The sequence below is a fragment of the Rhipicephalus microplus genome, unplaced genomic scaffold (assembly GCF_043290135.1).
Source record: "Rhipicephalus microplus isolate Deutch F79 unplaced genomic scaffold, USDA_Rmic scaffold_65, whole genome shotgun sequence".
In the NCBI taxonomy this organism is placed as follows: domain Eukaryota; kingdom Metazoa; phylum Arthropoda; class Arachnida; order Ixodida; family Ixodidae; genus Rhipicephalus; species Rhipicephalus microplus.
Window position 1 is genome coordinate 1,332,548 of NW_027464638.1, and position 18,563 is coordinate 1,351,110.

The following is an 18,563-nucleotide window of genomic DNA, read 5'->3' on the forward strand; positions in this document are numbered from 1 at the left end:
ACTAGGCATCCGTAAGGCAACATGTGAACCTAAGCAGCTGTTCACCCTGTTGATGCTGTTGTAGCTAATAATTTGAATATGTTAAAACGCTTTCTCATGGGTGCACCTTTAAAGCACCCACTCATTGTTCAAATCACATGTTTTGACGCCTAACGTAATTTTACCGCTCTGCCACACAATATTCAAGAGACTTCTTCCTCTACATGACATTCATATACAATAGACTCTCTATAAATGAAACCTGAAGGGACCAGATAAATATGTCTCGTTTAAAATGAGTTCCGTTTACTGAAAGATGTCCAGGGGAGCAGAATGCAAGACCAAAACCAATCTTGTCAGAAGCACTTGTTCCACTTAAGCAGCAGTTCCGCTAAACAGGTTTCAGTTTACTGTGAGTCTACAGTGTTATTTTTTTGAAGCAATTCGCAATGCCCATGGGTTATAGGTGGCGGGCCATGCAATCGAAGATGGCTGCGGGTGGAGGGTCATCTAAAGCCCCTGAGACTTCACAAAGTAGCGACACTCTCCTCCTCCACACGCTCCTTTGCACTCGCATTTCGAACATGATGCCACCTGCCTTGCTCCTGCGTAGAAGGCGCCCTTTTGCAAAGAGAGCGCTTGCTTGGCAGGCAGTGTGCTGAAACCATTCGCGACAGTCGTCTATTCATCCTAAGATTATCTTAATGAGTGTAACATTGGTCTATGACAGCTCTATTTGGTGCTACGTAAGGTATACAATATGTGCAGAGAGCATTCATGGGGACTGTCATGCAGTGGAAGCAACAACTCGCATTGAGCGTAGATGCCAATTCAGTGTTTGGTAAGGCATCTAAGGCTTTCACCTCGATAATGTGTCAGAAAGCGTACATAATTTAAAGGGGTCGTGAAACAAAGATGAAACTTCCCTGTTGCAATTTCCCTGATTTAATAAGGATTAAACATACCAATCCCAAAATATTTCAGTACAATATCCATTCTGTAATTAATGACGGCCATTTGAAATCGCAGTTTTTTGGGGATCGCTAGCGACGATGCGCGACCATCGGCCGCTATAGACACTAATATGTTACATCAGTGAAATGTCACTTTAAGAGAAGTTAAAAACACAGCGTTCGGATTATTTTGCTAACAGAGCAGTTTTTGCGCTTTCAGTTGTATGTCGTGGAATTACAATGAGTGATCTGCCCAGTAGGCATCCAAAATTTGCTGAATGCAGCTGCACGGCAACCTGACCAGTCTGGCGACCGCAGCTAGTGGCAGGGTGGGAGCGTGACAAGGGGTGCTACTGGAGGGCACCTGTTGCAAGTTTTTTCCTCACTGCTCTGATAGCCCCGACCGCCTTGGTATTTGTGGATATCATCGTTGCCGGCAGCAATGGAAAACATTGGATAAACTATTTCTGATGAGAAATAGCTCATGATTGAATAAAGTGATGCTTGAAGTGTGCTTTTTCTGCAAGGCAACGTCCGTTTCCGAACTACCAACGCGATACTGAGCCATGATGGAAGGCCATTTCGCAGGTAAACGAATAGTGGCACTGGCCGTCTCGATGAACCGGCTGGCTTCAATCCCACCTTTGCTCTTTACTTCGAGGCCGTCAACAAAACTAGTCGCACGGGTAAAGCATCATATAAGTGTACAAGTTTTTACCGTGTCGGCGAAAAGAAGTGCTCGACGATGAGCTTACATTGGAAAGCGAGCGGCGCTACTGAGAACGTCGGCCTTGCTAGGCTTACGCTCGGAAGAATGAATGTGGCCTGTGGTGATGTTTGTCGCTCGCGAAGACGCAGCTTTGTTAGCAATGTTATTAGACAATGAACCATGACTGTGTGAGGTTGTTTATTCTGTGCTTGATATAGAGAATACGATGTCTTCCGAGTGTGCAAGCTTAGGTGCTGTAAGTGGGTGGAGCCTGAGCAGTGATGGCTCGTTCGCCCCATGTGTCGTGAATCGTCGTTAAGCCGCATGCGGCGTCGCACGCCGGAACGGATGCTAAATCGCATTATGTATCCAGCGCTTAGTCCTCGCTACATCAACCATGTGCGTCGTCAGACAGTGCAGCACGCACAACAAGTGCAAAAAACGTTCGCTCTCACAAGCGGCCGAATGAGCCACAGCATGGAGCAGTGCTTTGGACTATCTACTGCGATGGCCCCCCGATGATATGGGCCCACAGTCGATACTCATGGTCGGGGCTTCCGCAAGCAGAGGTTCTGCCATGTAGTCTCGATACGAGTGCTTCTAGGGCGCAGGCTTCTTTGCCGTTGTCACCACCGCCACCGCCTTGCACTGACGATGGCCGATCTCGAACTCACATGATTGGGTCAGGGTACAGCTCAAAGCCCAAAAGCTGACTCCGCTTAAGCAGACGATGTTGTAGTTCGGGAAAGTCGGATGGTGGTGACGGCACCAAACAGTATCATGCTACGAACCAGTCAACTAAAGCTCAAAAACATCGCTGCGTCACCATGTTTTGTCGGCGACAGAGAAACTTCACTGGCTGTCTTAAAGCGACGCCAGCTGCACAGTGACAGGGACGTGAGCAAGGAAACGAAAATTGTGCTTTTTTAATGTATTTGTTAAGCAAAGACGATCAAACGAGTTGAGGTATAGTATTGAATGGACTGCCAGGATTCTGAAGACACACATAGTTTAAAATTTTTGGAGAACGTTCCACGACCCCTTTAAAGTTGATGCATATGAACAGCTGCATTTTTTCGTGAAGTGGTTAGACGCAGCAATCATATTTTGGAAGTGTGCCTTGTGGATGCACCTTACACACAAACTGCATCGCTGAAAAAACGAGCTAGCATATGAATGAACTAGCATGCCACCGTACGCGATTACTTCACGAGAGCTCAAGTCGTGGATATAAACCTTCACACGAAATAGCAACTAAACTGTCATGCAAAATGGCATGCATATGTATGAGGTTCTTAAACAGTGGCATCTCTCATAATCATATGGTACTTTTGTGACGCTAAACCCCACATATCAATCCTAAACGGTGCACCCACCCAACGACTCTATAATATGCACGCTTTGCATAGCTGCCCTCACATCGCAAGTTCGCCGGCTGATCAGTCGCGCAAAAGAGCACAGAAAGCAATTTTCTCTGAAATATACAAGCACGCAACAAAAACCAACGGAGAGTACCAATCTTGACGTTCTTGAATTGCAGTTTTCCTTATTTAAAACAGAAGTGCTGAATCTCTGCAATTTCGCTATCACAATTTCGATTGTCTTTCCGCATGCATACTAAGCGCACAAACCAGTACCGCGAACTCAAACCAGTCAGCCATAACGACAAGCAGAATACATAAAAAGTGGTATGTTCATTAAAAACAGTTCCCATTGGAGTGTTAATGAAACCTGAGTAAAAATGGTGACATACTGCACAATTAACTACGATTTGTCTACGGCATTAGAGCAAGCATCGAATTGAGCAAACATAGAAGCATATTCATAGTGAGAGACATGCAACTGACTTCGCAAAGTGGATACGAAAATGTCAGCTTGAAGTTCTCACTTCCTATTCTACGCAACCGTGGCTTTTGTTGCAGCTGCGCTTAACAGGCGGTATCATGAGCATTCGGCTGTCACTAGGCTTGTTCTGGCAACAGAAGATGCAACAGCTGCCCACGGCAATGGACAGAGATGCCATTGTTCGGTGAAACAGCACAGCTTGCACGTAAGGACAAGTTTGTATCCGTCAAAACAGCTGCGCTGTAACCCAGCGAGTCGCGCCTTGAGAGCAAATATGGTAGTCGCGTATGACTGTATGTTAACAAACCATTCTTCATAACACAGAGCACACAAAACACGGGACAGAAAGAGACAAGCACTCACTATCAACTGACGTTTTATTGTAGAATCAAAGCGTATATAAGCATCCAGTGAAGCTGCAATAAAGAGAAGAAGAGATAAAAAAAAGAAAACCAGAACGAAAAAGCATGTGTCTATGCCAAAAGTTCGTGTTTTTTTACAGATAACAGAATGGACGAGATACTGACGCATCTGTTACCTGCCCTCAATATCTCTGCCACCTCTACGATTTCTCTAGTCGTTTTTTTTTTTCCTGATGCCGATACAGTACAACTGTCTGACTGAATAATGGAACACACTGTGGCCTTGCAGCAGCATTACTGCAAGGCCACAGGTGGTCATTCTCGCATAAAAATAAGTTATACATTTATAAATTACTTACCCCTACATGTAACTTGCTGAATTCAGATATTCGCAGATGACTGCATGATTTACCATACCATTAGTAATAGCACAGACACAGATTCATTGCAGCAAAACCTCAACGATGAGCAGTTTTGGTGTTCCCAGTGGCTAACGAAGCCTAATACGAAAAAATATACACAATAACTAAAAGCCCTATCAAAACAGTCAGATCATTCAAATACTTGGGGGTCTCGATTTCATTTGATCTTGACTGGGGTGCACACATCAACCCCATACTCTCATTTTCAAACCAATCACTCGGCTTTTTGAGACACCAATTCCGTCATGCCCACAGGACGTGAGACTACAAGCGTACGCATGACTAATCAGACTTGAAGTCAAATATTCTTCACCAATATGGGACCTATATCAAAAATACCTCATCAATGCTCTTGAGTCTTTTCAAAATCGCGCAGCAAGGTACATTCCTTTATCTTACTCATATGATGTCAGCATATCCACCCTAAAAGAAAAATCTGGGTTATACTCACTCTTGCACTGTCGTATAATAGCCAGCCTTGGTCTCTTTCATAATTTTTTCTACACTTCCCTTAATCAGATGCCGTACATCACCACACCCACAAGAATATCGCAACGTACTGTTTTAATACAAGGTCACCATTTAACCTGTGTGTTTATTCCTACGGTTTCTAGTTGTCCTCGTGTTATATTTATTTGTATAGTATTACTCAAGTGCAATATTTTTGGTAGAAACATTTATTTACTACCAGTTGTTTTTCTTATTGTTATCCAATTGATGAACTCTTTAAGACATTCATTTACTTAGCACGTGTTATCATTTGCACGAATCGCAGGTTATTAACTGGGTCATGACACCGAATTTTCAGCCTTAATCTGTGTTGTGTGGGTTCATTCTTGTACGTTCATAGACAAGCTGGCGAAATTTGAGTGAATTCGGCCGAGCCGCTAATTTATAATGGAATATTTTTATAAATGAGTGCGCGGCCTGAGAGTCGGGCAAAGCTGGCACGCTCGCTAGCCGTGAGGTTACGAACTGCTTGCTGGGCGAGCTGCTGCATGGTCTGCATTACGGAGGACAATCGTGTTCCGCGGTCAGCTGCGCTTGCAATTGAACGTTTTCTTCGTTGTTCAACTTGCCACTGGAACTAAATTATTTCCAGGGGCTGAAACAATGCCACTGCTTCCCCCATGTAGTGCTGGTACTTGCAGCAAGCAATTTAGGAGGTCAAAAAGTGTCTTGTGAATGTGCAATGTTGGTGTTTGCCCCTACGGATAAATATTTATTGAAACTCTTCGCAGGTAGTGCTATGGTTGAGCGTCACATTTGCTACTTTTTATTGGAACCGAATGCAATTGACATAGTTAAAGCAAAGATTCGGCCAAAATGTATATCAAGAGTAACCCTAGCATCACACTTACATGCCGTTCGCTTCGGCTTATGTTTACATATGCCGCACAAAAGAAGCGATGGAAAAACAGCAGTTTCAACGCGCAGCATTGCTACGACCAGTTATTTATTATGCTCAACACTGAAAGTCGTACATGCACGCAGGGGCGTAGCCAGAAGGTTGCACACCGTGCCCGTGTACCCCCCCCCCCCCCAATTTTTTCTCTATGGCATAGAGAGCGAAAAATGACTGTTTTAAGGGGGTGCCATTCCCGAAATAATGAAAATGCCCCCCCCCCCCCCTTGTATGCATGCTAGCCCACCAAAACTTACACGATGCTGTCGCTGCATACAGTGATGACACCGGTAACACATTGCAACACTTGCAACCCACTGACACGTGCGGACCACGTGGCAAGCAACACTCGCAACACTGACCGCGTGCAGAAGGTGCTGTTTGGTAGGAAACGACAACACTGCTCCTTTGGCTTGTGACGTCACGCAGGCCATGACAAAATGGCAGTCGCCGGCTGTGGGCGGAGCTTAGAGCCAATGACTTCTATGGCATGTTTTGGATTGAAATAAACTCTTACAGTCCAGTTCTCACGCATGTACAAGCATGCTTGTCCCTCTACCTTCGTTTTTTGCTGAGAACCATCAATTGTTGGGTGACCACGTCATGACCCCTTTAAGGTACTCTCCATTAACTCTTCTCTTCTTCTCAATATGGGTCTCTGAAACCTCCTGCAAACACGCTGTCACAAACAAGCCCCCAAGAAAGCGAGCGCCTCCAGATTCTAACGGCTATGTGAAATATAGGCACCGAACAGACGTGATAGACTCCAGCGTAACGAAGAAAAAAACCATCAAAAGACGCCACACGCGCGCCGATTTCCCCCCTTGAAAACACCGCCGCTATGCAAACCAACCTCCTTGTATCTATCGCCGAGTGATCTCTTGAAATATCGAGAAGGAAGAGGTGAGTCACTCCCTAGTTGCCCCGTCACAGGTCGCAGAGATTTCAAAAAAGGTACCGCCCCTTCTCCAACTTTGGCTGTGCAGTGCGCAGGCAATACTTCCGAGAACCCAGGGCGAGCGTATATAGGCAGCCGGCGGAGGAAGGCCAAGCAAGTGATAAAGAAGTGTTTTCCACCTGCGGCTGAAGGCTTGTCTTACAAGCAGGACATGAGGGTGTGTTTACACTCAGCGAGCGAAGACGTGTTCTGCAGTAGGAGCGCATGAGTGGCCAATGTGTTTCTGGTGAAGAAGTTTTTGTTAATGATGTTTTGTCAGTTGACGGCACGAGAGTTTTCTGGAAGAGAAACCTCAGACTCAGCACGACGACAACTGGCACTGGACTTCGAATGTTTTCTTGAAGAGAAGCATTCAAGCTTTATTCCAAGAACTTTGGACTGAATACGTTTGACAAACATTTTAGTTTATAAGTGTCTTGGTTAGTTAATGCAAGAGATTGCATTGTAGCACGTGTTGTTGTTTGTACCCATTGTTTTGAGTGTATTCGAGTATCTTGTGATTGGTGTCCTACTGTATCTGACAACTGCCGAGTGTACACGTTTGTGTGTTGATTGTTTTGCCTTATTTGAGAATATATTTCTGGTTTTGTTATCAACTCGCGGCTCTGCGATGTTTTTTGGACCACATCCAGCGTTTGCTGGCACACCAAAGGGACCAATACTAAATTGTCCACGCTTTCGTGGTGAAGTTCGGGGGGTCGCTACGTCAACCCTCGGAATCAGCCCGGCGATTGCCTCCCTAATTAAGGGACCAGTGAAACACGAAGTGAATAACATTAGAGAGATCGTGTCTCCCTATCTTACACCTTTCTTTATCGGGATCCTGTCGCTTTCCTTATGGAGAACTATGATGGCTATGGATCCACTATAGATTTCTTCCAGTGTGTTTATATAGGGTTCGTCGATGCCCTGATCCCGTAGTGCCTGTATTACTGCTGATGTCTCGACTGAGTCAAACGCGGTCTCGTAATCTATGAAAACTATGTATAGAGGCTAGTTGTATTCCGCACATTTCTCTACTACCAAATTGATAGCATGAGTATGGTCTATTGCGGAGTAGCCTGTAAGAAATCCTGCTTGGTCTTTTGGTTGATTTAACTTTAATATCATCTTAATTCCATCAGTGAGTTATGCTAAGAGCAGCAAGTGAATATTGGTACAGTACAGCCACTCCATACTATGAAGCATGCGCAGTAAACACTGAAATTTTTTTTACCGTTTCCTACAGATGGCGTAGTGGTTAGAGCATCCGCCTCGCACGCAAAAGGTCCGTGGTTCAAATCCCAGTGCCGCGCAGTTCCCAACCGGATTAAAAAAAAAAATCCGCGTGGTGATGGAACTGCATTACGAGGCCTGGGGTGCGGCCTCACCGGTTACCACTGCCGGGAAAGCACTCCCTCACCAGAGAAGGATTGGCCACCCTGGTGCAGTATCTGGCCGCTACCTCTCACATGCATATGTCAAATTCTATCAGCTATCATTTTTCTAAATAGTTTGTAGAGAATGGACAGTAACCTGAGTTTGTAATTTATCAAGTCCTTGACATCTCCTTTCATATAGATCAAAATGATGTAGGCATTCTTTCAAGTGAACTTGGCGGCACCGACCAGAGGACGATGCTCATCCCTTCTTTTCTTGTGGTGCAGGTTTCCCTGTGCTTTCAACTACGAGTACGGCTACAAATGCACCTGTGAAGGGGAACATGCCGACAAGAACAGCGATAAGGATGACAAGCGAACAGCAAGCATGGCCAACGATCGAGAATGACACATGCCCGCAGCGTAGCTTCTACGTCACCGGGACGATCACGCCATCTCGTCAAGGCAATGGACTCGGCTATACAAGCATAGCTCGCACGCAAGAGCCCTTCAGTGGACTTGGCGGCACCGACCAGAGGACGATGCTCATCCCTTCTTTTCTCATGGTGCAGGTTGGTGCTAACATCCCTGCTTATTCTATGCGAAATGATAATGTAACTCTATTGGTGCTGCCAAGTCCACACTTCTTGATCCTTATGTTTTATGAGTGCTATAACGTGGTTAAGATGCGCTTACTAACATCAGGAGATGTCGAACTCAATCCAGGCCCCCACTCAGACTCCAATACGCAATCCAGCAGCGAGCTTCTGAAAAAGATTCTTAAAGAGCAGGCTACAGCAAACAAAACATTAAAAGAGCTGGTTGGCAACATTAGAAAGATAGAAATAACTGTTGATAGTATGGAGACTAGGCTAACTACAATTGAAAACGAAATGTCACGACTTAAAAAACAGGAAGAAAAAATAGCCGCGCTGGAACGAAATCGCCTCGATACGGAAAAACATATTCACGAACTAACTATGAAGCTTGATGACCTAGACAATAGGAGTCGACGCAATAACTTAGTCCTTTACGGTATCCCAGAGGAGCTCGAGGACGATATGAAATTACTTGAACACACCGTGACGCATAATATCTTCAAGGAGATATTGGGCCTTGAGGTCAAATCCCTCGAACGCATACACAGAATAGGCACTTGAAATGATGACCGAACTCGTCCAATAATTATCCGATTCTTTGACTTTTCTGAGAAATCGAAAGTCCTTTCTAGTTGCTCCAAACTTAGAAAGGCAGATCGTTTTCTATTTCCGAGGATTTTCCGAAAAGAGTGAAAGAACCAAGAGCTCGATTGTGGCAGTCTTCAGCAAGTGACAGAGCAAAAGGTGCGAAAGTGAAATTGATCTTCGACAAGCTAAAGGTTGACGAAGAAATATTTACTTGAAACCCAATAAAAAATGTCAGGATTGAACTAAAGCAAAATGTCCGGTCCAATCGGAGGGCCAGCACCACTTCATCCACGCGCAGAGGACGCAATAAAAATAACACGAAATGACAGCACACGGAAAAAACAATCAGAGTTCTTTCTCTGAATGCTCGGAGCGTTGTCAATAAATTCAATCAACTAGAGCAGTTAATCCTAACACACCAACCCCATATTTTAGTAATAACTGAAACGTGGCTGCATCCGGGAGTGCAGGATTCTGAAATAGTTCCACCTTCATACAGACTACTTCGTAGGGACAAAGAATCAAGAGGAGGAGGAGTGGCAGTCGCAATTAAAGATAACTTAAAATGTTCTGTATTAGATGATATTCCGGACCACGAAAGCCTATGGTGCAGAATCACGTACGGTGACAAGAGCGTAAGAGCTCCGAATTCAGAACCAGAATACATTGAAAAGATGCACGACTATCTTTCAAGGCACACTAATTCAAGATCTAAAATTATCATCGCGGGGGATTTCAACTTACCCGGAATAAGCTGTAACAATCCTTCGCATGATGTACGGGAAGCACGAAGCTCTGATCTACTGTTGTCCACCGCGTTCAGTTATTCATTAGATCAACTGGTTACTGAACATACCCGAATAACTGCATCTTCATCATCACTCCTTGACTTAATATTTGTGAGTAGCTCGCTACACGGATGCACAGTGTCCACAACAAATGACATTTCAGATCACAAAGTGATCATCTTGTCCTGTCCCCTATCAACAGCCCGAAAACACAAAAAACCATTGCCAATATACGTAGCAAACTATGCACATGCAGACAATCCTGCCCTGTTCAGCTTCCTGGAGACGAATTTTGCGGCCTTCAATGAATTCAAAGATGTGAACGAACTATGGTCATGTTTCAAACGCATTGTTTCTTTTTGTGAAACTAATTTTATACCGCAAAGAAAAAAGCGTATTATTTCAAGTGTATTATTTCTCGAGTAACCCTTGGGTTACTAGAGAAATAATACACTTGAAAAGAAAAATAAAGCGCCGGCGGAAAAAAGGGAGGCAACGCTGACACCTACAGCCTTATCTCCACTTTACAACAGAAGGTCACGGATGCGCAGTCACGCTTCAACGAAGTAACTTTACCTTCCTTTACGACGCACAGTCCTCAGAAATTTTGGCGACACTTAACTGACAAAAGCGAAGCCATTTCACAAATAAAAATGCCCGATCGCATTATTTCCAAACTACAGGATATTGCACAGGAACAAAACGTGTTTTTTCAATCTGTTTTCACTAAATCTGCTTCTAATGCCCAGCTAGAACCATATGCACTGAGATTACCCATGCCGCAATTGACCATAAACGAAGAAGGTATCTTTTGTCTTCTAGAAAACCTAGATTTGAAGAAATCTCCAGGTCCCGACAATATCACAAATTCATTTTTAAACCGATATGCCACATGGGTAGCTAAATATCTGCATAAAATATTTGTCACCTTTCTTGAGTCAGCGACGTTACCAGACGATTGGCGCAGCGCTAACATAATTCCGTTCCACAAATCGGGTTCAAAATTTGAATTAAATAATTATCGTCCAGTCTCACTAACGAGCACTTGTAAATCAATGGAACATGTAATCTTTAAAGCCATAATACTGCACTTAGAAAACAACGAACTACTTTACAGCCGGCAACATGGATTTAGATCAGGCCCTTCAACTGTAACACAGCTCACTGAACTGAAAGATGAAATTGCTACTGCAATTAATGATGGATACCAAATAGATGTGATTTTTTTAGGCTTTTCGAAGGCCTTCGACATCATTCCGCATGAAGATTTACTCACAAAGCTACTCGCATTTGGAATAGACAGTAAAATAATTTCCTGGATCTCCAGTCTACTAACAAAGCGAACACAACGCGTGAAGATTGGAAAACATGTTTCACAACAACTTAAGGTTTACTCAGGGGTTCCTCAGGGGTCCGTTCTTGCTCCAATTTTGTTTCTTATGTACATTAATAATATTCATTTCAAGGTTCATGGAACTACTCAAATGCGTCTGTTTGCCGATGACTGCGTAGTATATAGTGTAGCCCGCCATCGGAATGACCAAATTCAACTGAACAACTGCTTACAGTCTATCTGTTCGTGGTGCAATACATGGGGTATGAGACTTAATGCATCAAAAACCAAGTGCATCACATTCACCAATAAAAAAATTTTCATTGATTTCACATACCCTCTTGGCAACATTGCACTCGAAAAATGTCATCAGGTAAAATACTTGGGCCTTATCCTCACCTCAACTCTTAACTGGGATCCTCACATCTCCTTCATCTGCCAGACTACCGAACGCAAGCTATCATTCTTACGAAGAATGCTGCACAACACTCCACCAAATTTCAAATTAAATGCCTATAAAACACTCATCAGACCATCATTAGAGTATGCTGACTTAATCTAGAGCCCTAACCAAAAACATCTAACTGAAAAAATTGAGCGCATACAAAAACTAGCGGCTAGATTCATATATTCTGTCTATTCTAGACAATCCACCGTCTCTGAATTATTAGCGAGAGCAAACCTTGAATCACTTTCAAAACGAAGAACTGTTTCAAAGCTTAAATTCATTTATCTCCTGTACAACGACCATTTCGAAATTCCGAAGTCACGTTATTTGCATCATCCTTTCTCACATTCATCAAGAACAAACCACAGAAAAACAATTCAACAGCCTTCTAGTTGCGTCAACCTACATAAACATTCGCTCTTCCCCTCAGCAATTTCTAGGTGGAACAAGTTGCCTGATAGTGTTGTGCAAAGTAGCACCGTGGAATCCTTTGTTTTTAAAGTACAAGCCATTGATTTTTTGTTTATGACTGCTTTTTTTTTTTTGCCTTATGTAACCACTCCTGCAAGGGCCGAGTGAGCCTGCAGTATATTCAAATAAAAAAAAAAGATTCTGGTACCCTTTCCATCAAGAGACACTTATTTATTATTTATTTATTTATCACATACTGCTGACCTGTTTACCAGGTCTTAAGCAGGAATGGGCATACAGAAATGTTTACTACAAAAAACATAATTGATATCACACAGCATACTAACAGTGGTTACAATTCAACACTTTTGTACTAGTTTACAAACAAACTAAAGAAAAACACTACAACAATGGCATAGCTTTGCTGACTTAAACATACTAAAAAATGGAAGCATTGTGTAACTCTGGGCTGCATGACTATACGATAACTGTTAGTGGTTATTGAGAGCATGTAGAAATAAATCAACTGTTGGACACTGTACAGCATCGGGTGATGGGCAATTCCACTCACGGGTAGTTCTTGGAAAAAATGAATAGCTGAATGTGTCTGTGCGGTTTACATAATCTAAAACTTTCTTTGAATGATGTGAGCGCACAGCATATTTACTTATTTGTCTAATGTGCACTGTTTTGTTGATACCAATTTTGTTGTGGAAAATGAGGTAAAAAAGCTTCAGCCTCTCTATTCTTCTTCTCTCCTGCAGTTTTTCGAGATCCGCTTTAATTAGTAGAAGTGAAGGGGAAGTACGCCAACTATAACAATTAAAAACAAATCAGACAGATTTTCGTTGGACCATTTCTAAATTTTTAATATTGAACTCAGTAAAGGGATCCCACACTGCAGCTCCATATTCTAATACTAGTCTAATGAAAGTTTTGTATGCGAGAAGTTTGATGTGTGGTGTGGCATTCACAAGCCTCCTTCGCAAATAGCCAAGCTTTTTCATTGCCTTTTTTTCAATATATTCTGTGTTCATTCCATTTTAAGTCTGATGTGAGTATGAGTCCTAAGTATTTGTGTTTAGTGACTTCGGATAACGCATGACCATTAACGTGATAGGTAAGTAGAAGTGGCTGTTTCTTGCGCGTAACCTACATTGCTACTGTTTTTTTTATAATTATTGTCATCTGCCCATTTTCACACCACGTTTGTAGCGTTGCTACTGCAGTATTTAAAGATTCTTGATCACTGTAACTATAAATATAAATAAGTATATAAGGTGGCCGGTTTTTGTAACGCAATTTCTCCACCATCTTTCAGCAGGTCCGTTGTTACCAGCGGCTTTGCCTCTTTGCATTCCTTCTAGGGCTTTCCTTACTTCTTCTGTCATTACTAGTACTATGTCGAATTCCTCTGGGCTATTATTGCTTCTTATAATATCATTCTAGTTGTTTCGTGTTCAGTACAGCGCTCTGTAACACTTCTTCACCACCTCAACTATCCTATCCATATTGGTGATGAGAGTGCCTTCTTTGTCCCTTAATGCATACATCCAATTTTTGCCTATGCACAAGTTTGCCTTCACAACTTTCAGGCTCCTGCCACTTTTTACAGCCTACTGAATTCTCTCCATGTTATACCTTCCGATGTCGGCTACCTTGCACTTATCGATTAACTTCGAAAGCTCCACTAGCTTTATATTGTCGGTTGCATTTGAGGCTTTCATGTTTTGTCCTCTTAATGAGATTTTTCGTCTCCTGAGGTAGTTTGCCTGTGTCCTGTTTAGTGAATGTACCTCCGACTTCCATAGCACACTCTTTGATGATATTAGTAACATTATCATTCATTGTGTCCACGCTAATGTCGGTTACCTCGTTTAGAGCCTCAAATCTATTCTGAAGCGAAACTTTGAATTCCTGTACTTTCCCTCTCCCTGCTGGATCATTAACTGGCTTCTTGCGTATCAGTTGTGCCTTTGCTTTTGTAAATCTAAGTGACTACAAGCTCCTATCATTCTATGGTCACTGCATCGGATCTTGCCAACTACTACTACATCCTGTACAATGCCCTGAAGGCATACAGAATGAAGTCTATTTCATTTTTAGTTTCGCCATTGGGACTTCGCCACGTCCACTTATGGTTAGCTCGTTTTCTGGGAAAGGTATTCAAGATCTGTAAATTATTACGTTCTGCCAACTCTACCAATGACTTCCCTTTGGCATTTCTAGAGCTGACGCAACATTTCCCTATTAGTCTCCAGCTTATTTCTTGCCTACTTTGGCATTATAAAGTCGCCTATCAAAATAGTATACTGTGTTTTTATTATTGGCTGACTCTACGTCTTCGTAGAAGCCTTCAAACAACTGATCATCATGGTTCGATGTAGGTGTGTAGGCCTGTACCACCTTCATCTTGTACCTTTTCTTAAACTTCATTACGATACTTCCCAACCTTTCACTGACGCTATTAGTATTCCTCAATGTTGCCAGTGATATTCTTGTATATGAGAAACCCCACCCCTAGGTCTTTTCTGTCAACTAATCTATGGTCGCATAGGACGTGTCGGTTCTTCGGCATTGTATAAGCCTCAAATGTTCTCTTAACTTTGCTGAGCCCTACTACATCCCATTACACAGCCTCTAGTTCCTCGACTAGCCCAACTAGACTGGCCACACTAGATAGTGTTCTAGCGTTAAAGGTAGCCAAGTTCAGATTGCAGTTGTGACATATGCTGTGCCAAACAGTTCTTTTCATCTCATTCGCTGGAGCAAGCAAAAGAGAGAAGGGTGAGATAGGCCCCGTTTAGAGTTGGGCACATGTATATTTGGGCAAAACATACATAAATGACACAGCAGAATGCAAGTAAACCAAACAAAAATTCCAAAGAGTAAAAAAAAAATTTTGATAGGAAAAAAGGAGAGAGAAAGAAATAAGAGGGAAATAGGGCGGCTTAAGCGACGCGCCTTGAAGGTCGCGGAGGGATACTATTCGTGAGTTTGGGTGCAGGCCATTACTTGTAGTGAAAGGGGCGACTCCTGCAGAAAGAGCCCCTGATCCGGCCCCTTCTGTGGTCACTTAGGAAGAAGGAGAAACAGGTGTTTCATAGTCCCTTTAGAGTGGGCCATCTAAAGTTGTAAAAAGGGCAACAGCGAAGGCTTGCTATGCGCACGTTTTAGAAAAGTCATGCTACCACAAGATCCAGGCCAGTTTTGATAAGCAGGTAGAATGCCTCACCATTGCTGGATACCCATGTCACGTGATGACTGCTGTGGCTTAATTTTCGTTAAAAGAACAAGAAATGAGTCCAGGTTTACCTGCTCAGACCAATGAAAGTAGGCTGCAAAATAAGAAGCACACAACCTAAAGAGGATAACCGGCAGATGTGACGTTGAGGTTGTTTTTTTCTGCCCCTGAGAAGCTGGCTAGCATGAGTAGAGCTATCAACTTAGTAGCTAGGGAGACCACCACCTGCCCAAATAAGCATTGGAATAAGTTTGTTCCATGCGTACATGGTGTGGTGTATTCCATACCATTGTCCTGTGATAAACAATACATAGGGCAAACTTGGCGATGTTTGAATGAACGTCTCAAGGAACCCACTTACAGCGTTTCCTCGACGGTGTCTGGCCACCTAGGCATTCAATGCCGAAATTGTGGGTGTGCCCCTGATTTTCAGTCATGTGCAGTTGTCAAGCGTCATCGGCACCAGCTTATTCGTGAAATACAGTGAACTCGCTTCAATGAAAATGCCTCATTAACGGAACTAAACGGGCTCATATGGCTCGATTTCTATGGGTTCCGCAGGAAAATTCATCGGTTAAGCGAAACAGAGCTTATTCGTGACCTACGGCTAAACGGCACCAACTCTAAACACATCATAGACTCGCTCATGCCAAAGGTAGTCTCACAACCATGGCAACACCTCGATATTGAGACAAACCAATCCAATAGCCATTCTCGCTTGTGGGAGCCGAGTCGGCGAGTCAATTGTGCATTAGGCCTATTTGTGCGGCTAAGTGCAAAGAATCACGGTGTTATTTCGGCCCTATGGAAAGGAAGCGGCCGCACCATGCGCTCTCACTTGAAAAAAAACTTCAAATTCTTCAGGAGCTCGATCGAAGCGGCCTGCCCAAGACGGAGATGGCGAAAAAATACATTTCGAAATCGACGCTGTCGCCGATCTGGAAAGACAGAGAAAAGATTGAAGGCACTGTTAATAACGGGACCTTTACATCTAAACGGATGCGGACGATGCCTTATGAACAACTAGAAAAAGTTTTTTTTTCTGTGGTTCAAGCGTGCACGAAGTTCCAACTTGCCCATAAGCAAACCTATTCTCGAGCAGAAAGCTCGAAAGATCGCCATGCAAATGGGTGTTAAGGACTTTGTTCTAAGCGACAGATGGCTCAGCTGCTTCAAAACACGCCATGGCCTAGTCTTCAAAGCAATCTCAGGTGAGAGTGGTGCAGCCAACAGGGACATTTGCACCGACTGGCAACAGGGGCGGCCTAAGTAAATTTTGATGAGCTTTGAGCCACGAGACATCTTCACCGTCGACGAGATGGGTATTTTTTATAAGGCGTTTCCATCAGACTCTCACCTTCAAAGGCGAAGCCTGTAGTGGAGGAAAACACAGTAAAGATCCCATCACTGTGCTGGTGCGTGCAAACATGGCAGGGGATGAGAAATTGAAGCTGTTGGTAATAAGAAAATCAAGGCACCCACGTTGTTTCGAAGACATTCAACACCTTCCCGTTGCGTACCATGCGAACGGAAGAGGGTGGGTGACCATGGCCATTTTCGAAAACTGGCTACGGGAGGAAGACGCAAGATTTATGAGGCAAGGCAGGAAGGTTGTCTTCATCGTGGATAATTGCCCAGCCCACGGTCAGGTTCAAGGCCTCCAAGCCAGAACTCTGGAGTTTTTGCCAGCCAATGTAATGGCAGTGATCCAGCCAATGGATCAAGGGGTTATTCAGAACATTAAAGTTCATTACCACAGACGATTGCTCCACCAAATGCTGCTTAGAGCAGGCAGCGGGAAATGCTATAGCATAGATTTATTGGCAGCCATCCACATTTTGGCTAGTGCCTGGGAGCAAGTGAAGGCAAAACAATATGCAGATGCTTTCACCATGCTGGCTTTCAAGCGCCAGAAAGCAGTACCTGATGAAGAAGAAAGCCCTGCTGATGCCTACATTGAGACAGTATTCAGTCAGGTCGTGCCCTCTGCCTCTTTCACGCTGCAGGACTACGAATCAATAGATGAAAATGTTCCTCAACAGTCACTTGTCGTGAAGTGACTGTTGAGGAAATGATTGCCAAAGTGCGAGATGAGGATCAACCTGCCAGCGATGAATGTGATGACAATACTGCCAGTGCAGTGGTGCCACCAGACCGATCAGCTAAAAAGGCTGAACTTTTGCAGCGCTATTTTGAGCATGAGGCTTGTCCAGAATTTCTAGCTAATTTGTCAGGCATGGGTGCGTACCTTACAACTCAAGCTTGCCAAACAAACCACTCTTCACTCCTTTTTTTTTTTTCCTCCTACTCATCCTCATGAGTAAGGTGAAGTTTGTGCAATTTGAATAAAGGTGTTGGTTCACTAAATAGATGTACTTTGCTTAAATGAAACTTATGATAAATGGAACAGTTTTATGGATCACCTTTGAGTTCCGTTTAAGAGGAGTCGACTGTAATAACAGACCTTTATAGTGGCAAGAAACCATCTTGTAAGCTCAGTCGGACAGGAACAAAGAAGCAGCAAGTACATTCCTACTGTCCTCTAAACTGCAGTACAAGTACTATTTTCATTTATCAAGCTTGACTCGGTAGCCATTGTTTTATGCCTCTTAAAATTTAGACTCTGGTCTCAAAATTCACAATGCTAATCATAATGACATCATAAGACCCCAAAACAGCACTTCACCCTTTCTGCCTTGCTGGCAAATATAGCAGTCACGAATAAGAATGCCTCCCACAGTGAACCTGTCCTCATTGTGCCATTGTGTTTTGCCTTTCTCTAATTTTGCCACCAGAGGAATCCACACATGAAACATGGCTGGTTCTTTGTAGCATGGTAATGAAGGAGCACAACAGAGTAAGTACTTTTACATCTCATCATTAAATAGCTCTGTTAAGTTTTGCTTGAAGATGTTCTCATCCGCGGGCTTTGAAGATGAAAATTCAGATGATAGATCAGAGTGAAGCCATGTAGCAAAGACTTTTTCAAGCAATTTTTTTATGCAATTCGTAGAAAGAAAATGCTACTGCATTAAAAGAATGTTGCTACATCATACCAAAAGAAAATAATACACACTGCGCAGAAAAATGGGCTTTGGTGAATTTGGTGCAAATTTCTTTTCTTTTGGTACAGAAACATCGAACAGCTTGTCAGGTTACTA

At 43.3% G+C, this 18,563-nt stretch overlaps 1 protein-coding gene across 1 annotated transcript in view; it reads right to left on the reverse strand.

Annotated features, from left to right (window-relative positions):
- Positions 1–18,563, reverse strand: part of Arp5 (Actin-related protein 5) — a 67,527-nt gene that overhangs the window by 40,924 nt on the left and 8,040 nt on the right. The gene's annotated exons all lie outside the window — the stretch shown is intronic.